This window comes from Bactrocera neohumeralis, chromosome 4 (genome assembly GCF_024586455.1).
Source record: "Bactrocera neohumeralis isolate Rockhampton chromosome 4, APGP_CSIRO_Bneo_wtdbg2-racon-allhic-juicebox.fasta_v2, whole genome shotgun sequence".
Classification (NCBI taxonomy): domain Eukaryota; kingdom Metazoa; phylum Arthropoda; class Insecta; order Diptera; family Tephritidae; genus Bactrocera; species Bactrocera neohumeralis.
This window is the reverse complement of record NC_065921.1, coordinates 79,177,310-79,186,879: the sequence shown is the minus strand read 5'-3', so window position 1 is coordinate 79,186,879 and position 9,570 is coordinate 79,177,310.

Here is a 9,570-nt window from a genome sequence, read left to right as displayed (position 1 = left end):
TACAACCATGTACATTAATTTGATTTTTGATTTTTCATTTCTATTTGCCAATTTTGATTTTGCTAGCTTGTAGCAATCATTTTTATACGCTTGCATATGCAATTGCATTGCCTCGTGTGTTTTATTTAGACATATTCATCATCACGTCAGTTTGAGTAATGTTTGTGGAGCAGAGTAAAGGCGTGTATGACGTTGAAGGTCAGCGTAAGGAAGACAAATTTATTTATATGAAAGTAAAGAATTTTGCAAGTTGCTCTTGAATAGAGCGCATTTATTTAATGTAATATTTATTAGCTTCTACATAAACTAAAAAAATTGCGCCTAATTGTAGGCAGCACTTATATAAACTTAAAAAATTTCGCCTAATTGTGGGCAGCGTTTAATTAAGAGCTTGGTTTTTGGCGCCTAATTGTAGGCAGCACTTGCATAAACTTAAAAAATTTCGCCTAATTGTAGGCAGCGTTTAATTAAGAGCTTGGTTTTTGGCTCACACTCCCACTTTGACGCCGATGTGCACTTGCTATAATGTTATATATGAAAAAATACCGTTAACAGCTTAAAAAGTATATTTCATTAAGGTTACAGAGTATACTTTTAAGTATCGCTGAACGAAATTTTTGTCGTTAAGCTTTTATATTCGTTATTTTAGTGTACTTCTGATGAAAGCTCTTTAGTTTCGGCAAGATTTCGGTATTACTCAAGTTTAAATAATCTTTTTGGTGCATTCTAATACATTTCTCAACCCCAGTATTATTGCGCCTAATTGTAGGCAACGTTTAATAACAACAGTTTTTCGATATGCGCTGTTTCTGTTATGAAAGCAAATGCCAAATATGAAAATAAAAAGCTTAAGTGTCCAAGATCAGTAAAGAAGATGCAGCTTTTCCGTAGTCCCCAATAGTTACAGCGCCTAATTGTAGGCAATGTTTAATTTAGAGCTCGTTGATAAGTTTTATACTTGTTTTGACGCGTACTATCATGCTACATATGCAAAAATACCTTTAGAAACTTGAAAAGCATATTTCAATAAGGCTACAAAGGGTACTTCTAACTATCGCTTTTTTCAATTTTTGGGCATAATATATTATTTTCTTTATTTCAGTATATTTATAATGTAGTTTTTGGATTTTATGCAACATTTCGGTTTTACTAATTTATAAGTAACCTTTTTGGGATATACTCCTACAATTCTTATTCCAAAAATTATTGCGCCTAATTTTAGACAATGTTTAAAATCGGTAGTTTTTCGATATGTTCTGATTCTGGTGTGAAAGCGATTATAAAATATACAAAAGAAGCAACTAAAGTACTTAGGATCAGTAAATAAGCTGCTGCTTCTCTGTAGTCCTCAATAGATATTGCGCCTAATTGTAGGCAGCGTTTTTGTTAGCACTTTTGTTTGATTTACGACCCGAATTCGGCCAGAAAGTGAACTTAATATAATTCCATAACTACTAATCATGAAGTCAAATGTAAAATATGCACCCCTGAACAGGTACTGTGCCTTTTCGCTGGAGATTCCAAGTGTAGCCTGGTCCCTCTCCACATAGTCATTCCAACGGAGTGAAGCTCTTTCCCTTCCTCTGCTTCCCCACGCGGATACTGCATTGAATATTCTCAGAGCTAGAGTGTTTTCAGTCATTCGAACGATATGACCTAACCGCTGGAGCCGCTGTCTCATAATTCACCGAGCTATGTGAATGCCGACTTTATATTCGGTACAGCTAATCGTTCCATAGACTACGGTATTCGCCATTGACACCATACTTGTACTATATAGCAGGGGATAATGAGTGACTTGTAGAATTTGATCTTTTTCCTTCGAGAAAGAACTTAACTTCTCAATTGCCTTCTCAGACCGAAGTTGTACCTGTGAGGAACAGTCATTCTGTGCTGGATTTCGAGAATGACGTTGTTGTATTAATACTGGTTAGTAACAGGGGAGCTAAGTCGCGAGTGCGACGACTGTTTGTTTGTTGACAGGAAATATTTCGTCTTGCCCACGTTCACTATCCTACCCATTTGATTAGCTTCCTTATCTAGTCTGGAGAAAGCATGAAGCCAGTGACGAAGTCGCACGATAGTGAGTTGTCTTGTCTGAAACCTCGTTTTATATCGAACGGTTCAGACAGGCCCTTATCGAACCTGATGGAGCTTTTGTTATTGCTCAACGTCAGTTTTCAAAGTTGTAGCCAGAAGTTCACGCAAGTGAGGAAAGTTCTCTAAACGCCAGTCACTTGAGAGTGGCCCGGAAGGTTCTTTTACATATAGTATAGCTCAAGCAGCTCACGACTTCCGGTTTTATACCAAGTGTCCTCTGTGTAAGCAAACAAAAACGTTCGTTTGAAGTTGAGCTAAAGTGTGAAAGCAAAACATCCCTTTCCAGGGTTGTGCGCTGGGTTTGGAAAGGAATTTACTGATACTAGAAATTCCAAACCACTCACATATTCCCAATAATTTTTGGTTAATGAAAAATTTGTCAAAATTTTTAACTCTTCACACAAATCTTTGACGTTTTAATCTAGTTTTGAGCTTGGGCGCAAATCTAACATTATATTCAACAGAATATTAATTAATTACTGGAATTTTGGTAGAAAAATATTTATATAATGGTACTAAATTCCACTAAAAATAATTTAAAAATGAAATTACAAGAAAAAAAATCTACTTTTGTTAGAAATAATCACGAAAAAATTCCAAAGTAAACAAAATTCTGCGAAATAAATCCCTAAAACACACACCGCTCTATCCACGAACAACAACAGCTCGTCAGCATTTATGTAAATATTTCGCCAGCTGTTGCAAGCACCAACCGCACTTGCCACATGCGCCACATATGCCAGCGTGGCGCCAAAAGTCACGAAAATCACGCATAAAAACCATGTCGTTTTACGGTAATTTAAATTAGTCGCCGGCATTATTTGTTATTAATTTACCAGTAAACGCGAAAGTGGAAAAAACCAAAACCAAAACTAAAAACAACAATGAACATTTGAAATTATTTTATAAAGTAAATAAATGCATATTAAAAAGCTTACCAACACATGTTTACGTATTTTACTAACATTCCACACACTGGCAGCGCAAAATGCCACGCAAATAAAACTATTAAAGCCAAAATAACTAACCAAACTCGCCCTCAAAACATCAACGTATGACCAAAAAAGCGGCAACAAGTTGGAAATCCTCACACATTTTTCATATATCTACATATGTATATGCGTACAAGTGGAAGGCACCCTGTATGAATCGAAGCTATTTTGTATATATTCGGAAATATTATACAAAAGACTGATTAGACCTTATCAGTGTGGCTTTAGACCTGTAAAATCCACCATAGCCCAATTTTCACAATGCGTCGAATCCTGGAAAAGACCCATAAAAGGAAGATCAACACACACCACCTCTTCATCGATTTTAAAATCGCCTTCGACAGCACGAAAAGGAACTCTATGCCGCTATGTCTAAACTTGGTATCCCCGCAAAACTAATACGGCTGTGTAAACTAACGTTGAGCAACACCAAAAGCTTCATCAGCAACTCGAAGAACCACTTCGAGCCGTTCGATACCAACCAAGGTTTCAGACAAAGGGACTCCCTACCGTGTGGCTTTTTCAACCTATTGCTGGAGAACATAATACGAGCTGCAGAGCTAAATAGAGAAGGTACAATCTTCTATAAGTGTGCAGCAGTGGATATTGATAATATTAGCCCCAACAACCGCGCCCTTAGTTCACATTTCTCCAGACTGAATAAGGAAACGAAGCGTCAACGAGGACAAAATGAAATATCTCCTGTAATCAAACAAACAGTCATTGCATTCGCGAGTTGCCTCGCCCGTCGCTGTTGACAGTCGTAACTTCGAAGTCGTAGATAATTTCGTCTATCTTGGAACCAGCATCAACGCCAACAACAATGTCAGCCTTGAAATTCAACGCAGAATCACCCTTGCCAACAGGTGCTACTTTGGACGGAGTAGGCAATTGAGAGGTAAAGTCCTATCTCGACGAACAAAGACCACTCTACAGGTCCCTCATCATTCCCGTTCTGCTATATTGAACTGAGGCATAGATGATATCACTGAGGGTGATATGATGAATTGGCTTTAGAAGTGTTCGAGGTTTTGCGGAAGATTTATGGTCTTTTGCGCATTGGCAACAGCGAATACCGCAGTCGATGGAACGATGAGCTGTACGAGATATACGACGACAGTGCCATAGTTCAGCGAATCAAGAGACAGCGGCTACAAAAACAATCTACCGTATTTTACAGATCTGGCCCCAGCGACTATTTTCTTTTTTGGCATATCTCAAATGAATGCTCGCTTGGAAGAAACTTTTGTCAAATGAAGAGGTGATCGCCGAAAGTAAGGCCTATTTTAAAGCAAATGACAAATTGTACTACACAAATAGTATCGGAAAGTTCGAGTCGCTACAATCATTGTATCACTTTATTCAAAGCTTCCATTTTATACATAGTTTCTTTACATCGCAAAGAGGACAAAAAGAGAGTTTTGCCACTTGAAGGAATTTGGTGTTGGTCAAACCTTACTGACTTGATTCAAAATCCATCCGTTCAGCAGAAAACAGCATAAGGTTATATATATATACTAGGTTAGGCATCTGAATAACTCGCTCTAAACTTCACACTCACTTCGGTCTTTTTGCTCAGCCTGGAGTTATTTATTTTCAATAACGCCCTTATCCATATACATATCACACTCGTTCTTCTGTCTCTAACATACATAAATGAAGTTATAATCATGAGGGTCGGCAGCTTAGGAGCTTTCACAAGTAAAAAGTGAACTGTAAAGGCAATTTTTATTTAAAAGTCATAGTAATGCTTTTATACAAGTAAAATCTCTACAGGGAAGCTCCAATTGGTTCATAAACATACATATATCATTTTTGTCCATATACGAGTTAGTGTGCATATATAGAAATATATTAACCATGAAATGCATTCGAGACCCTGTCTCTACACCGCAAGAGTGTGCCACTGAGTATGGCTTTAAACTTTCACAATTTAATAACTGACAAAATGCAAAATCACATTGGCAAATTTCTAATTTTATGGGCGTGTCGGCGAAACTGGAAGCGTTTGACTGCAAAATTTTGGAAACAAAACAGAACTTTGAAAAATTTGCATATTCATTAAAAATAATTCCGGGAAAGGGTAATTCTTAGAAATATGATTTTAAAAGTCTCAAAAAAACACTAGAACTCTGAGAAAGCTCTAAAGATATAAAACTTTTCTAAACCCATCTAGTTAAAGCTTCTATTCAAAGTTTTATACTTTTTACTTTTACTGAAGAGGGCGTTATCCAGAAATTTCGTTGTCTCAAAATCTGTCTTACGCCTCATTTGTTGAAGTACATAGATGGGTATATAAACCGAAATAAGTCAGAATTCAACAAAATTGTATAGATGCAGCGAGATAACCTTGAACATAGATCACCCATCTCGCCCGAAAAGTAGCTTCTGAACAAGCTTTCCGCGGAACGCAATCATTTATTAAACATATTATTCTCTAAATTACAACAATTTTGAATGACATCAATAGATTTTTTATCGAAGTCGGGATCATCACTAAAGTCGATCAAGTTCTTGAGAATATCAATTTCATTGATAAAATCAAAATCACTGATATTACCGACAGAACAATAGCAGGTGGTTCAGGGAGATGTTTACTCGAAGTTAAAGCGTCATTACTAAGAGACTTGAAAATATCAAGTTTTTGCATAATAATGGTTGTCAAAAAAGTCTTGCGGTTGGCGGTGATAGCGCGTAGTTCTAGTTTTATTCGTCGCATCGGGTCATGCTTAACCTTTTTGGAAAGCTCATTTCACGCGCTAACACGTTTTTTATTGATTGTCGTTTCTTTTAAGTCGTTCGTGAGTTATAGCGTCTCAAACATGGAGCAAAATAAAGAGAAAATACAGCATATTTTACAGTACTACTACGATAAAGGCAAAAATGCATCTCAAGCCGCTAATAAAATTTGTGCAGTTTATGGACCCGATACAGTTTCCATTTCCACCGCACAACGATGGTTTCAACGTTTTCGTTCTGGTGTAGAGGTGGTCGAAGATGCGCCACGCTCCGGAAGGCCTGTCGTCGAAAATTGCGATAAAATCGCTGAATTGGTCGAAAGAGACCGGCATAGTAGCAGCCGTCGAGAGCTGGGCATGAGTCATCAAAAATTCATTTCAATTTCAATAAAAAAAATTCAATAAAAGTACCGCAAGACTTTTTTGACAACCCATTATAAAAATGGTCATTATTAATCACTGAGTAATGTCAAGAGGTTCTACAAGGTGTATACTCGAATTCAGTGAGTCATTATTGAGGGTCTTGAGAATATCAGTTATCTTTGACTACATACCAAATAACTGATTCTAAGATATGTTTCTTCGTTTCGATTATTACTGAGAGTCTTTAGAATATCTAACTCATTGATCACATAAAAATCACTGATATTAATGACCGAACATATCAAAAAGTTTTGAAAAATGTTTCCTCGAATTCAGGTGTCATTATTTTGGATCACATGATGGGTTATGGCTCGACACATCAAAACTTCTTGGAACTTTTCGAGGGCCCATAGAGCAAAGCGATGTCGCTTGGGAAGGTCGATTTTTTCGATTTAAGATATCGACGTCAAATGCGCCAAGTCGTTCCATTTGTTAATACGAGTTTCTGCGAACGGCGTCGAATCGACTCTCTCAGCTATGACTGCTATATTTTCTTCACTGCATGCGTGGTGGTCTATTCGGTCGAATATTATCCAATAACGATTGCTGGGTTTCAAGATAGATGATGGTTTTGCAAATAATACGCTTCATAGGCCGATTATGTTGATCATTAGTTGAGCGAAGCGCGCGATCACGCGTGATCTGGCAAAACAGGGCTATTGAAGAAAGTACCTCTACTGGATCACCCGTTCGGTATAAAATTATGAAAGTTTTTTCTCTATTTTAGGGATTATCACTGAGGTTATTGAGAGTATGGGTTTCAAATGCATAATAAAAAGGCACTATTTTAAATTTTTTTAAAGAAAAATCGATGTTACATAAGAAATATATTTTGTCCAGATTCAAAAAAGGGAAATACGTTTAGACACACTAATCAATAATGCCGACATAATAGATTGTCCCTACATGCTCACCAAAGACTTGTTCGAGATTAATTTTCTTCGCACTTAACTGAGCATTGTAATTCTCATTAGGTTTATGCTATATTGGTTTAATTCAGTTTTTCGCCGTAGAACCAGAAAAGTTTTGCTTTGAGGGAATAATGTCTCTAGGGGAAAAATAGCAAAAAGTGGTCGCCCAAAATGGTACATATTTCTTTATTTATTTATTATTATAAATTAAAAAAAATAACTTGAAGTTTGATTAGAAATACGAAAAGACTTTTTCGACTACCATTATAAAATCCATACAAATATATAAGTGATTGGGTTATGGTAATATTTTTATCTTCTCAGCTTTCAGATTCCTATACGAGTTCGAAAACTTGTGAGAAAAAGTTTCCGAGATACATCATCATTAACAGCCGACTGCCACATTTCCCACACCGCTTTTCGAAAATTGTATAAAGACATTACTACAGAGAACACGGCAAAACTACCTAAAAGCGCTGAGTATCGATCAAGAATTTATACCAATTTACTATTAATTGCTTATTCGTACGAAGCAGCTTCCTTACCGCGCTGTAGCCTCTGCAGAGCACTGACCGCAGCCCGTTTGAATGCCACTGTAATGAAAGCGGACACATTCAAATGGAAAGTGATTATCAATTTCCTGCTCGCTCACTGCTGTGACGGCAATAAATTCTAATAAATTACACATTTCCTCAGACGACCACTTAACGGTCAGTGAAACACCGTTAGAGGCAAGTAATAATAATAAAATAAGTCATGAATGTGATATCAAGTAGAGTCCGCCTCCCTCACCGCTACGACAACTGCTCTTTTGACCGACCGCAGCCGCAACGATTTTGTCTGCCTTGTGGCCAACTAACTGTAACTGCATGTGTATGGGTGCGCGTGTGTGTGTGACGGTGGCGAGTGCTTATCGCATAATGGAAATGACATTTTAATTACGTGTTTATTAGCTTTATCAGCCGTCGGTGTGGATGTATGTGTCTCCTAACCACGCACACACACACATATGCACATATTAACTAACATACGAATTCGCACGTGTGTGCTGGCATTCTTTCGTGGACGCGCTTTGTATGCGCTGGCGAATGGAATTAATATATCATTGATTTATAGCATAACTACAGGCGCTAGGGCATGGCAAAACCCCAAATTGCCCGCGCCAGTAGTTTGATGACGTTTCAATTAAACTAATGTCATGTCACAAACAAATTAATAACAATGCGTTATCTCGGCGTCTGTGTGTGTGTATGTGCGTGTGTGTAGACGTGCCTTTGTATTGGTGTGTGTGTGATTATACTATTATTATTGAATACATAACTTTCCGAAAGCACGTCGTCAACGAGTTCTCGACCCTTTTTGAATAATTTCTACCAATCAAAAAGACATATGACTCTATTTCGTGTTACCTAGGAGCTATCTGCTGTCTATAGAACCGACCATAATGAGGTCAACCCAAATGCATGAAGTCGAGAGCCATGTCGAAGACGTCTTAATAGTCAGATTACCAAATAATGGGTTGTCAAAAAAGTCTTGCGGTATTTTTATTGAATTTTTTTTTTTTTAATTGAAATTGAAATGAATTTTTGATGACTCATGCCCAGCTCTTGACCTGATGCTACGGCTGCTACTATGCCGGTCTCTTTCGACCAATTCAGCGATTTTATCGCAATTTTCGACGACAGGCCTTCCGGAGCGTGGCGCATCTTCGACCACCTCTACACCAGAACGAAAACGTTGAAACCATCGTTGTGCGGTGGAAATGGAAACTGTATCGGCTCCATAAACTGCACAAATTTTATTGGCGGCTTATGATGCATTTTTGCCTTTATCGTAGTAGTACTGTAAAATATGCCGTATTTTCTCTTTATTTTGCTCCATGTTGGCGACGCTATAACTCACGAACGACTTAAAAGAAACGACAATCAATCAAACACGTGTTAGCGCGTGAAATGAGCTTTCCAAAAAGGTATAGCATGACCCGATGCGACGAATAAAACTAGAACTACGCGCTTTCAGCGCCAACTAGCAAAAATACCGCAAGACTTTTTTGACAACCTATTATGAAGCCTTGAATGAACAAACGAGAGTTGTCGTCCAAGCTGTGGCAAGAACTCTATCGATCTAAGCACATTTAAGCAACTAGAATAAGAATGCTTATAAATACTGCATAGTGCCAACGCTGAAAACACTGATTAGCTTGAATATTGCGCTTCGGCAAAGCTTACCTACATACGTTTTTAAACGCCGTCTCTTTGGCAATTTAAATTCCTTTACCAACATCATTTGGCTTGCAATTCATGCCGCTCCACAAGCCTACAAGTAGTGCCGCCACCAGTTTGAGAAGCTCTATAATTTCATAATAGGTGGTTTACCACAGCTAGTGGCTCTGCCAGCAACCCAGTC